The 13,233-nt window shown below is 39.3% G+C and overlaps 1 long non-coding RNA gene across 1 annotated transcript; it reads left to right on the forward strand.

The window, feature by feature from the left end:
- Window positions 1-1,444: 1,444 nt before the first annotated feature.
- Window positions 1,445-7,070, forward strand: LOC148123925 (uncharacterized). Its single transcript, XR_015740372.1, has 4 exons — window positions 1,445-1,532; window positions 2,011-2,148; window positions 3,403-3,541; window positions 6,675-7,070. It is a non-coding gene; the product is annotated as an uncharacterized LOC148123925 (long non-coding RNA).
- The last annotated feature ends 6,163 nt before the right edge of the window (window positions 7,071-13,233 follow it).

Genomic DNA, 13,233 nt, shown 5'->3' on the forward strand with positions numbered 1-13,233 from the left:
TCTGAATGGATGGTGGCAGCGGGTTGTTTGTGCATGGGGCCTTGGATTTCCATGGCTGATTGGGTAGCCAACTCTGATGCCAAGGCTTCCTCGGACGGCTTGGGAGAGGTTGAGGTCCTTCTTGGCCAATAGGCGTCTTTGGAGATGGAGGTCTTTGACCCGCATACGAGCTGGTCGAGGAGCATGTCATCAAGGTAGCTCCCGAACCCGCAATGGAGTGCTGCAGTCCTCAAGGCAGCCATGTATTGGTTGATAGACTCTTTTTCAGTCTGCTTCCTCATGCAGAAGGTGAACCTCCTGGCAATCTGTGAGGGTCTAGGAGAATAATGGTTAGTGAGGATTTCTAATAGTTCGGTCCAGGGGACGTTTCTTAACTCACGTGGAGCTACCAGGGCTGTGGCGGTGTCGAAGACGATGGCCCCGCAATAGCTCAGAAAAAATGATTTCTTCTGGTGCTCCCCTGCATCAGCCAGCCCTATGGCATCGATGTAATGATTGAAACAATTCTTATATGACTCCCACTTCTCCTCATCCGATTTGAGCGATGGGAAGGCTGGGTGGGAGTTCATGACAAAATCCTCGTTAGATGACCTATTGAGAAAATCTCTCTGGGTAGCAGCAGGAAAGGTTTTTGTGCCAGCAAAAGGCTAGTGACTTCAGCTCTGGAGAGGTGTTTTTACAACTCTCAATTCTCTCTCTGGGACTGCTGGTGTTTTGGCTGCAACGGCCGTTGGCAGCGTTTTTTAATTTCGCGCCTGACTTCAGCTTACAGCACGCGCTGTTACTAGACGGGAAATTCAACTGACAGCCGTTTGAATTTCGCGCTTTTAGAATGGCGGCTGCGGCTCGCAGCGCTACACTTCCTTCTGTAGCAGGCTAGCAAAACGGCTACAGGCGTTTCTCTCACTTTCATTAGTTCGCTGACCGCTTTCTCTCTGGCTGCGGCTCAGCGTTCGCTGCAGAGCTAGTAAGCGGCTACAGCGTTTTTCTCACTTTCCCTAGTTCGCTTTCGTTGCCGGCTGATCGCTTTCTCTCTCTAGCTGGGATCAGCGGCTAGTGACTCAGCGGTTGCGTTATGCCTCTGGAAAGAATCCCATCCTCGTCGCTAGTGTTAAGTTCGGAGGAATGAGAGACTTAGCCAGGGCATTGCAAGCAACAAATACTTTATTATTAGAAATAAAGGGCTGATTGAGCTCGCCAGCCTGGAACGGGCTTGCAACAACCAGCGGCTAACCGAACCCCGCAGCCTGCTTATATAGCCGGCTGCTGGGGTGGTCAGCCAATGGGGAGGCAGTAACGCCCCCCACAACTTGAGCAGACCTGAGTGGGGACTGTGGAGAGTCCCAGGGACATAACAGACCCTGTTGATGTTTAACTGTGAAGAGGAACCAATGTTAGACAGAGAGTAGGGAGGGACATATTTTGAGGTGACACAGTATGAAGGAACCGGAAGGGAGGAGTTAAGAAAAATAAAGCAGTTTGTGTGCAGAGAACTCACGTGTTAGGAGTATTATTACAAAATACGACATAAGGTATGTAGAAATGGGATATTTATTGGGTTAAAAAATTGGATGTACCCCATAAAGGGAATTTCTTCTCTTTACTATTGTGGAATGAGTTTTGTTCACTTAGGAGCTAAGAAAAGTTCCCATTAAGTTCTCATCTTACACAAGGAGATATGGAATCATTACTATTAATATAACTAGAAAAGGGAAGGTAGGAATTACTTGTTGCAATTATATCATACAGTAGAACATTGTGGTGATTATTAAGTGCAAATGAGTTGGTCTGTAAGATTTTATTCTGGTCACGATAAGAAATTTTTACCTCAAGAAAGCTTTTAATGAGAAGAAACATTCTTTCCTAACCCCTTTCCATTCTGTCAGATCAAAGTTTCCCACAATAAATTTAAATCAGTCTTACATTCATAAAATGCATGTGTACTTTTGACTTGTGTTTTATTATTATTTTTTCTCTTTTCATCTTTCATACACTTATCCTTCTTGGTAGGTATCAGCTGGGATATTTCACGTCTCCATTCTCAACCTGACAGAAATTTGGCACCACCACACTTCTGAAAAGACTTTGAGAATGGAAGGATTGGCAGATGAACCAGACGCATCTGTATCCTCCTTTTTGTCATTTTAGGTACTTGCCCTTCTGGTTTTCCTTAAAGTGAATGAACTCTAGCTTGTATAAACCTAAACTTAATTTATGAGAAAACTGGAGTTTGGATAACTGATAGTAAATCTACTTGTTTGATGAAACTAGTGTTTATTGACAATCCAGAACAAAATGGTCAGGAAAATTGATCAATGAAGCAGAAACTTCTGAAAGATGGAACTTTAAAAAAAGGAGCAGCATCTGTGTGCTAGATGCTAGATTAATGAATGTTAGACACTAGATGAATGAATGTTTCAAGCCCATTCCCAACCTTCTGGTTCCACTATTCAGTTTTTCAATTTTTCTTATCGGAAGGGAAAGGCATTTGTAATTTTAAAGGTCATGAGCAGCTGGAGGGGACCAAAGAAAGAAGAACTGAGGAGGCTAGAGGCAACACCACCACTAGATGATTAAGTCCTGCATGAGAGAAATCTAGGAAGGGATTAAGCCAGCCATAGATTCAGGATGTCTGAAGAACCATCTCTCCTTAATGGGACTAGCCCATCCTACTCATACCAGTGACAGATGTCTGCTACAGAAGCCGTCTGCTAAGGAATTCTACCAGATGGATTTAAAGAGAAGAGCCTTTTCTACTGTGGCCCCTCCCTGTGGAGCACTATACCACTGGAAGTGAAAACGGCAGCTCTCATCCTTTTAGCTTTCTGGAAGGGTATTAAAACTTGGCCTGAGGTCCCGAGGGGGAGCGCTCCTCATTAGAGGTGGCTGAGGGTAAAAAGATCTCGTTCCTGTCCCATCCGTGTCTTAGTTCTGATTTCAGTATAGTTTTTAAATTTTTAATTTGGGTAGTTTTAACATTTTACTATCTTAATTATTTTTCTGTTTGTGTTATAACTTGTAAGCCACCCAAAGTCACCTTATAGAGGAATGGAATGGTGTAAAAATTTAACAAATAAATAAAATAAAACATTCTGTGTACAATGTTGCAAAAGTGACTGCAGAATTATCAGGCCTACAGGTAGGATTTTCCAGGGCCTCAGTGTCTAGATAGAAATAGCACTGAAATTACTACTGCTAAAGTCTATTTGTTGAACCAGTAAAAGATTCTTTGATTTTAACTTATTTCAGCTTAGACAGGCATTTAAGTACAAAGTCCTTGTGATGTAGGATTGCTTCTAGCTACCCCAGATTTAAAACACACGCAGCTACTTCACGGGCTTTTAGAACTAAATCTGAGTCAAAATAAATCAACATTTCTGTTTGACCCTTTGTTATTTTTAGGTTTCAGAAACCCCTTGGTATTCCTGTACATGCTGCTACCTTCCAACATATTAGCTTACCTTCAGTGGTGTCATTCGTTGTAAGAATGGTGATGTCTGTCATTCACTGGAACTTACAATGACTAGGTACATGCATATGAGTAAGTAAAAAGAAGGGGGAAGTGACTGGGGGAAACAGTTAAGCTTGAAAGAAATTCATACGTGAAATGAGTGAAACCTTCTTCCAACAACAAATCTGAAAATAAGAGTAAAACGAAGTTCATTACTCTGAATTTCCAACATTAATTCCATGAGAATATTTTAGAAACCTTTCTCAGATTGTTTTTTCTCTAGTCCCAGAGAAAGTAAATCTAGATAAACTCAGTGAAACTGTTAGCCATTTACAAAAGGTTTTTAATGAGGTATGAGGAACCTGTGGTCATCTAGACTTTTTAGATTCCACCCTTCCCTATTTAGGAATCAGGGATTATGGACAAGCAACATTTCCATGTCTAAATATGGATGGTATAAGAAATCCTTCCAGGTATTCTCTAGATGTAGAGGGAGAGCAGAGAATGGCTCAGCATATCATCTGTCGGCCTCCAACTTTTGTTTATTTAAGGTTGATATACCACCACTGTGCATATAGTATTATTTGAATAACAACCCCACTTTTTTCAATATCCTTCATCATGTAAAGAGGCTATTATGCAAGTACGTTTCTTATCTTGAAATAGATTCTGTCCTGGATGAAGGCAATATGACCATTTGTACTCAACACATCTCTATGAACTCTCCAAATATATGAAAACGTCTCTAATTACACTTGTGACACCAACAAATAAAACTCTTATTAGAATATTATTAGAATAGTAGTATTAGTGGTAGTAGCAGCAGCAATCCGTTGGAGAATTTTGGAAGTTGAAGTCCATACATCCTAAAGTTGATAAGGATGAGAAATGCTGCTATAAATAAATTCATAGCTCAACAGACCAAAAATCATATTTATCTACTAAATATGGACTTTCCAGTTGCCTCCTGAAAAAGCACCTTTGGGATAACCATGACCTGGATGATGGGGAATCTCCATAGATATCTATCATACTAAGTAGTTAATAATATCTATATTTGTCCTCTGCTATTCAGTCCTACAACATTCAAATCTTATTACGCCTGATATATTTTGTCTTACTGAGTTCACCCTTGTGAGCTTCAAGAAGTTAAAGCATGGATCTAACTTGAGCTCTGAATTAAACCTGTGTGTGACAAATTTAATTATTGGGTGGATATGTTGCTTTTACAGTATGTTGAGCAGCACAGTTCAATTACAACATTTTTACAATCCATTAATTCATTTACTCATCCATTCACTCCCTACTTCTTTTGGTGACTTATGAGACAAAACAGTTCTCAATCATTCTCTGAGTTCATTTAGATACTGGCTATCTTTTCTTAAACTTTTTGTTCATTATCAGTAAAGGTAAAATCAGATCATGGGACATCCTCTTTGCTCCAGGAGATAGATATGGACAGGATTAATTTAAAAAAAGAAGTAAGATGTATAAGAGATGTGGTGACACAGTGATTAGAATGCAGTATTGCAGGCTGACTCTGCCGACTGCCAGCAATTCAATCCTAATCGGCTTAAGGTTGACTCAGACTTCCATCCTTCCAAATTCAGTAAAATGAGGACCCAGATTGATGGGCACAATATGCTGACTTTGCAAACCACACAGAGAGGGCACTATGAAGCGGTATATAAGTCTTAGTGCTATTGCTATATTTATTAAAAATCAGATTTTTTTTTACAATTGATTGATACCTATCAAACATACAAGTACAGGAGCATTAAGTAATAATAGAAGGAGGCATCAACTTGATTATATAAACACACAACACCGCATTATATGGATCTTTAGTTGCATCCAACCCTGTTCTAAGGTTGTTTATAGTTTCACAGACAGGATGTTTAAATCTGGAGCCATAGGGGAATCCGAAAGCTCCTCTAGTTAACAAAAGGTTAACAAGTCTGGTCAGCTCCTACATAAAGCTAAATCTACACATTTCATTTGGGTGAAAGAGCCATATATTTAAGGCTCATAAAACCCACTTCATGACCATGACATTTCTACCTTGATATTTTGTTCTTCACAGATAGAAAGGCAGGATGTACATTCAATAAAGAAGAAAGATAAACCGATGTGGATGGTGTACAAGGTCAAATCCCAGGTTTTAATTAATTTTTTTTAGCTTTGATTTGGCTAAACTTTGATGTAAGTTTCAGTTTTATCATTAACTCAGGCCTGCCCATCAGATTTAAATAAAGTTCCATGTAGTATTTCGGTTGCCTTAAATCTTATTTTGACACTGGAAGACAATTTATTAACATTATCTATGCTGTGAATAAGTTCACATGGTTCCAGTTTTGACCTTTACTACTCAGAATTCATCTGTCTTACTGAATTTGCACCACCCAGAAGAAACTCAAGGCCATTCGAGGGGCAATTCTTCATGGAATGCACTAAATGGGAAGCCTCTTCCCTCCCACATTGGCTTGTAGAATTGTGCCAGAAAGAGGGGATCAATTATCTGGTAATTAGGAGGCTCCTTGTAGAACTTGTCTTGACTGGCTTAGGATGCATTTTTAAAGAGTAAAGGTCCCAAGTGATTAGGACAATATGACTGGTTCTAGGGGTTAAAGAGAAGGCTGTTTTGTAATACATTACAACTATATATTTGATTTCCCAACAAGTTGATTAGCTATCAAAATGTCCCCTTCTCTTTTTCCATTTTGGTTTTTTATCAGTAATGATTGGCCCTCTTGCTTAGCAATAGAAAAATTGTTTTTTTGGAAGAGGAGATGGGATCTGCCATTAGGAAAGTTATTCTTCACTTTCTTCATTCTCTCTTGTTCATACTGGGCCACGATCTACAAATGAGCTCCTTGTTACATTCTGTTGCAATGTTTGATGAGCTCTTGACCTTGCAAGACCAGGATTAGCAAGATGAGGAAATTAAATCTGTTCTCCATGGTTTGCCCTTTTTTAACCTCCCTTGTTCACATACCTGCCTACTTTGGGAAATTAGTAAAGGATAAGGGGAAGCAATTCTGTTCTCTCCCCATGTTTCATCTGTTTTCATCTTATATTTCTTTGTTCAATCCGCTCAATGAACCCTTGAAAATATCAATTTTACAATAGAATGGTTTAGAGCAAAGAAATAGGGACAGGAAAGTTGTCTTTAAACTTTTGCCAACATCTTTCTTATTTTTTTTCACTCCTAATTTCTTCACAGCCTAGCTCCATCTGCCAAGATTCAAAATCTCCCGTTTCAAGAAAATATGCCTGCACTGTGAGAAAAGAGAAGAGGTTGAGAAAGGGAATCATATATTATGGATACTCTCAGAGATGGCCATCCAATTACTGCTGAAAGTCCTCTAACCGCACCATCTTCCAACTGACCCTATGTCACTTTTGAACTGTCCATTAGTCCTAAATATATAATCTGGTGTAGGCCTAATTTTTTAAAGAGATGGTGTGCTCCTCTTGATCAGTTGTGCTCAAGCAATGGTTTAGCAGCCATTTGCTTTCACTTGCATTGCTACATTGAGCAGGAAATTAAATGACTTAAACTGTCCTTTCCAATGGTACAATTAAGTGGTCAGTAGAGGGGGCATGTATAAGTGCACCAACGTGCCTATCATCTCTGTCATTGTATTTTTATTCTTTTATTCTTGTTCTCATTTTTGTTTGACAAATTCTAATAAATAAATAAATAAAAATAATAAATGCTCAGGAGTTCTCAATACATTGCCTATGTATTGTCACTGTTTACCAAAATATTTGCCTATTTACCCACTTATCTATCCATCTACTGTACTTTCTATAATTTTTAAAAAGACATTTATTTATTATCTTATTTGTATCCCACACTTATTATTTTTACAATAATTCAAGATAGCAAATGTATCCAACACACAAGATTACATGAAGTGTTAATGCCACTTTATAATGCCTTGGTAAGGCCACACTTGAAATACCACATTCAGTTTTGGTCACCATGATGTAAAAAAGATGCTGAGACTTTAGAAAGAGTACAGAGAAGAGCAACAAAGATGATTGGGGACTGGAGGCTAAAATATATGAAGAATGGTTGCAGGAATTGAGTATGTCTAGTCTAACAAAGAGAAGGTCTAAGGAGAGACAAGACAGCAGTGTTCCAATATCTCAGGGGTTGCTACAAAGAAGAGGGAGTCAAGCTAATCTCCAAAGCACCTGAGGGCAGGACAAGAAGCAATGGGTTGAAACTAGTCAAGGAGAGAAGCAACTTAAAACTAAGGAGAAATTTCCTGACAATTAGAACAATTAATCAATGGAACAACTTGCCTCCAGAAGATGTGAATGCTCCAACACTGGAAGTTTTTAAAAAGATGTTGGATAGCCATTTGTCTGAAGTGGTGCAGGGTTTCCTGCCTAAGCAAGGGGCTGGACTAGAAGACCTCTAAGGTCCCTTCCAACTCCTATCCTATTCTAACTTTCCTCCTCCTATTTTCCCTACAACAACCCTGTGAGATGAGTTGGGCTGAGACAGAATGATTAGCCAAAAGTCACCCAGTGGGCTTTCATGGCTAAGGTGGGACTTAAACTCATGATCTCTTGATTTCAAACCAGGTGCTTTTTATAAAGGATGCATTGTTTGTCCCTAGTTTAATCTAAATCATCTTTCTTATAATTTGAATTTGGTTTGGTCATATTCAAGGAGCCCAATCAGAGTTTGTTCATCTCAAGATAGAATGTGCAAAGACATGAAGGTTGCTTCTTGTCTTTGCACATTCTATGAAAGACACTTGCTTATTCAACTCTTCTTCTTCTTCCTGGATATTTAAAATGTATTGCAGGAAGATGTTCAATCACTTCTTGAACACAGAATGTATCTCTGTATGCTCGAAGAAAACTATAAGATATTTACTGGGGAAAAAAAACTACTTCTCAATTATAGGCCAGTCTGAAATATTTTGATGTTTTCAAAAGTGGTGCAAGTTCAAATGCAACAGATTGCATGGTCTTCTGGATCCACTTCAACATTACTTGACTTAGTAGATGACTTCTCTAGAAACTGTTGTGGGGAAGAGTTTGCAATAGGTTATATGGCAGGATTGGGACTAGGGACACTATTTTGCAGTGGTTCTAGTATTTTCCAGAAGAATATACCCAGAAGCTGATGCTCAGGGATTACCGTTTGATGACTAGTCATTAATCTATGATGTTCTACAGTTCTCTCTCATTTTCTCAGATGTTTAATATGCAAATGAAACAATGAGATTATTTAGGGCTTTGATATGTGATGCCATCTCTAATGACGCCCAGCTCTACTGCTGTCTACCTTCTAAGTGCAAGGAAGTAATCAGTTTCTTTGAACGCTGCCCAGTGAAGGAAAATAAGTTGACATTAACTCCAGACAAGATGTAAATGCTAGTGGCTTGGAAAAGGTTGGACACTAGGATTGAAATGAAGTATGCTATAGATTGGATTGCATTCCCCAAGAAAGGTCAGCTTTGCAATTTGGGTCTTTTAACCTGCATGTATCACTAAATTCCCAAGGAGTTGCTATGGTGAAAGCATGTTTGCATACTTTTTATTAGTACAATACTTAATTCTCCTTCTGAATCAGACAGATTTCATGACAGCTTGGTTATAATTATCTTGAGTGCAGCAATGTGCTTTATGTGTGACTACCCTTGAAAGAGAGTCTGGAAACTGTAATTGATAAAAATGCAACTTGTCAAGATGCTAACCAATGCAAAATAGATGATGTCAAAATGTATGATGTCTGTAGTTGAGAATTACACTGGGTGCCAATTGTATTTATCCTTCAATTCCTGAATGACTTAAGGCCTGGCTAGAGATCTGTGGGAAGCTTTCTTATGCTGTGAGCCTGACTGGTTACTTAGAGCTGCATCTTCAAAAGATACACTTGTTGCCCAGAATTTAATCATGGCTATTTGAAAAAGAGGCTTCTGAGGGATCCTTGGTGATCTCTGAGCTTGATTGTTTTTCTTGCAGACATATCATTACCAAACTAGATACTATTGTCAGTGTTAGTCCTAACTCTAGCACAGATAATGTTACCTAGTTTGGGTGATAAAATGTCTACAAGAAAACAACCAAGTTCAGAGAGCAGTAAGGACTCGTACAAAGCCTATGGTTCTCAAGCTACGTGCGATGTATTCCCCAAAGAGGTACATTTTTCTCTTTTTTTCACAGTATTTAGCTTTTCATGGTTAATTATTTTAATCACTGATTTTAATTTTGGATTTTGTTTTTAATTACACTGCTATAATTTTGTTCTATTCCCTGCTGTGCATTAAAAAAAAACTTTCTAGAATGCCTTAAGCTTTGCAATAAACAGAAAGGTAGGATATAAATTCAATACTAAATAGGTTTTTTCTTAATACAAAGAAATGCATAATTGCATAAGGTGAAAGAAAAGGATGGAATTCAAAAGAGACAGTGTAGAACAGTGATGGCAAACCTTTTTGGCACCGAGTGCCCAAAGTGCATGTATGCATGCAGGCACATACCCAAAATGCAACCTGCACATGTCCCTCTGTGCATGTGCGCACACCCCACATTTGCAAATACACATCCCTGTGCATGTATGGCGATGACTCGAAGACCAACTGGCCATGGAAAGCAAATGTGCATGCGTGGCGGGACCAAGCTGGGGCAGTAGCGTGTGTGCCCACAGAGAGGGCTCTACGTGGCACGCAGGCCATAGGTTCATCAGCACGGGTGTAGAACCAGGGGTGGGATTCAAATTTTTTAACAATTGATTCTGTGGGCATGGCTTAGGTGGTGGGCATGGCTTAGTGGTCATGTTACTGGGTGGATGTGGCCAACTCAACATCACTCACATCGCGGCATGCATCTCCTTGCCTGGCCTCTCATGACTGTGTGGATGCTGTAAGTGTGAAAAACGGTCATAAGTCACTTTTTTCAGTGCCATTGTAACTTTGAATGGTCACTCCACACAAGTGAAATACCAGCCAAGGAGGGGAAAAAACCTCCAGAGAAGTTCCTGAGACAGCAAGTCCAGTCCTGCCAAGAATGTAATAAGGGTTAATGGAGAGGCAGTTTATGTAAGCAACACCAGAATGTTTCCTTCCTGCCTTCCTTACAGGATTAGGCCAGTAATTTCTTCTAAGAACCGGTTCTCTGAACTGCTTAGACTGTTAACAACCAGTTCTAGCAAATAGGTGCAAACTGGTAGAATCCCACCCCTGTGTAGAACCTTTTATGATTCCTGAATATATATTCAGCTAAGCAGCAAAAAAGTTGTTCAGTCACTAACTCCTTTAATCCTTCAGTTCCTTTTGGAGTTTTAACAGATTTGCATAGCTAGATAATCTGTCTGGTTACATGGTGTTAACAGCATTCCATAGTAGAAAGCCATCAGATTTGAAAGTGTTTTGCATAGCACATTGCTGGAGTGTTGCCATTATAACCATCCAGTTTTACTGCACCAGTGATTGCATATAAATCCCTTAGTGCAATATTGAATCAATTCCACTTGAGGGAGCATCTGTATTTGAGCAAATGAAGGGGGAGGTGAGATTATTTTCAGACAAGCACCAATGGGAATCACCTTTGAATGAGTGAATTAAACAACTTGAACTAGAATGTAAGAAAGATTATTTCACAGCAATGGGCAAAAGAGCCTTTCCGTGGTATAAACAATAGTTTAATATGGCAACATGCAAACGCTATTAATTAAAGCAATTAAAGCAAGCTAAGATGTAAGGCATATAGTATACCATATATTGAGCATGATAGGTATTTACACAAGTTGTCCCATATAGAAAATAATATTACTCCTTTGCAAACATTCATGAACGATTATCATGTCAGTTGAACTTGTAGCACATTAAAGTGGCTTAAAGGGGAATTCCAAGTACCAGAAGAACTGAGATATTATATTGTCAGAGAAAGTAGATTACATTTCTTATGCTTAGAATTTGGTTTTGGATTGATTGAATCCATGCGCTATGTTTTTTCAATCATTGTAGCGCATCTCAATATATCTATCCAATATATGGTTTATATTGGATGCACGGCAAAATATATCAAGGCTTAGTCCAATGTATGAATCTAGTGAATTCTTGTTGGAATCAATAATCAGGTTGAAAGAGAAAACAGGATATTTTCTAAACTCCCATATAGTTGGATGGAACTAAGATTTAAATTTGGGCTTGCTTTTGATATTGTAATTACGGTAAGTCTTCATTTAGTGACTACCTTGTTTAGTGATGTAGTTACAACAATGATGAAAATAAATTGGTGATCCATCCTTTCATTTATGGCCTTTGCAGGTCAATAAAGCAAAAAAAAATGTGAAGTAAGATTATAAGTACAACTGTGGCTTCACGAAGCAATTGCTTCACTTAATGACCTTGTCCCAATTGTGGTTGCTGAATGAAGACCACTTGTCCTAGGATGACAATTCCAGTGATCCACAAACCTCAAGGCCACAAAATAAGACTGATTTTAACTTTCCCTGTCTGTTTGATGGGAAAGTGTGAAAACTCTGCACGTGGACCTCCCGAGCTCCATTTTCACTGGCAGAGGGTTGCAGGAGGACATCCCAGCTGAAAATGGAGATTAGCAGCCTGTTTTTGGTGGCAGGAGCATCATGGAGTGGTCCTTTGCTGTTTCCAGAATGGCCCCGGGGGCCAACTGTAAGCACCCCATGGGCCAGATGTGGCCATGGGCCTTGAATTTGACATCCCTGTCCTAGACTCACAACTAGACAGTTAGTGACCAGGTGAAGCTACAATGGACTTCCCCAAAAGCTACTTACAATCTAGTTTCAAAGTTCTAAAGTTCTCTCTCTGTCTCTCTGCCTCTGCTTCTGCCTCTCTCTCTCTCTCTCTCTCTCTCTCTCTCACATACACACACACACACATACACACACGTCAGGTGATTGCATTTTGGGTGTTTGGTGATTGGCTCACATTTACAATCATTTGTGTGACCACAATTTACAATAGTTCTGCTGGTAACTGGCCTTTACTTCTGGTTTTTGACAAAAACCACTCCATAGCAAACAATGCATTCACTGAATGACCCCTGTGAAAAAGTCATAAGGTCGGATCTAATCACATAGCTAATTTTGTAGCCATCATGACTTAACCCACTACAATTGCCAGGTTCAGTTACAGTTATAACTTGAGGATTAAAATATACATTTAATAAGTTGTTATTGTTATTACCACTACTTTTGTAAAAGCCTACTTTTGTGGAAAGTTGGCTATTTTAATTTCCCCAGTCCTTATTTGGTACAGAGTACAACATATCTGTTAGCCCTTCGAGGCAGAATGAGTGCTAACACTATCTTTATTGTTAGCTTGCAGAAACAGAAAAATGCAGGACTGAAAGTACCCCTCCCTAATTTTTACTCCCTTGAAAACTGGGAAGGTGCCTCTTGAGACCCTTGCTGCACTCCACCACTACTCTTTTTCATTGCATTTATCAGATTTTGTTTATCAGATCATTGACTATGCTACAGTTCTTCTCCCTACTTTCCAGGATCATTCTCACATACCACTGTAATACCACAGTATGCAAAGTTCTGTGGAGCATAAGCAGGACACCAGCTTTGTCTACACACACTAAAAGAATCTCTGCCAAGAAAGCTTGTGAATGCTGAACGGATCCTGAATTGGCCTGGCGAATGTTAATGTTGAGATTTGCCTTGGAAAAATCACTTCAGAATAAATTGTAGATGTCTTGAGTTGGATGAGTTGGCAAATTTCTAAGGAAGCAAAAACGGGCCTTGGGAACAATATATGTCTGTA

Source organism: Pseudonaja textilis, chromosome Z, assembly GCF_049901715.1.
Source record: "Pseudonaja textilis isolate UNSWEBS1 chromosome Z, rPseTex1.2, whole genome shotgun sequence".
NCBI classification, from domain to species: Eukaryota; Metazoa; Chordata; class Lepidosauria; order Squamata; family Elapidae; genus Pseudonaja; species Pseudonaja textilis.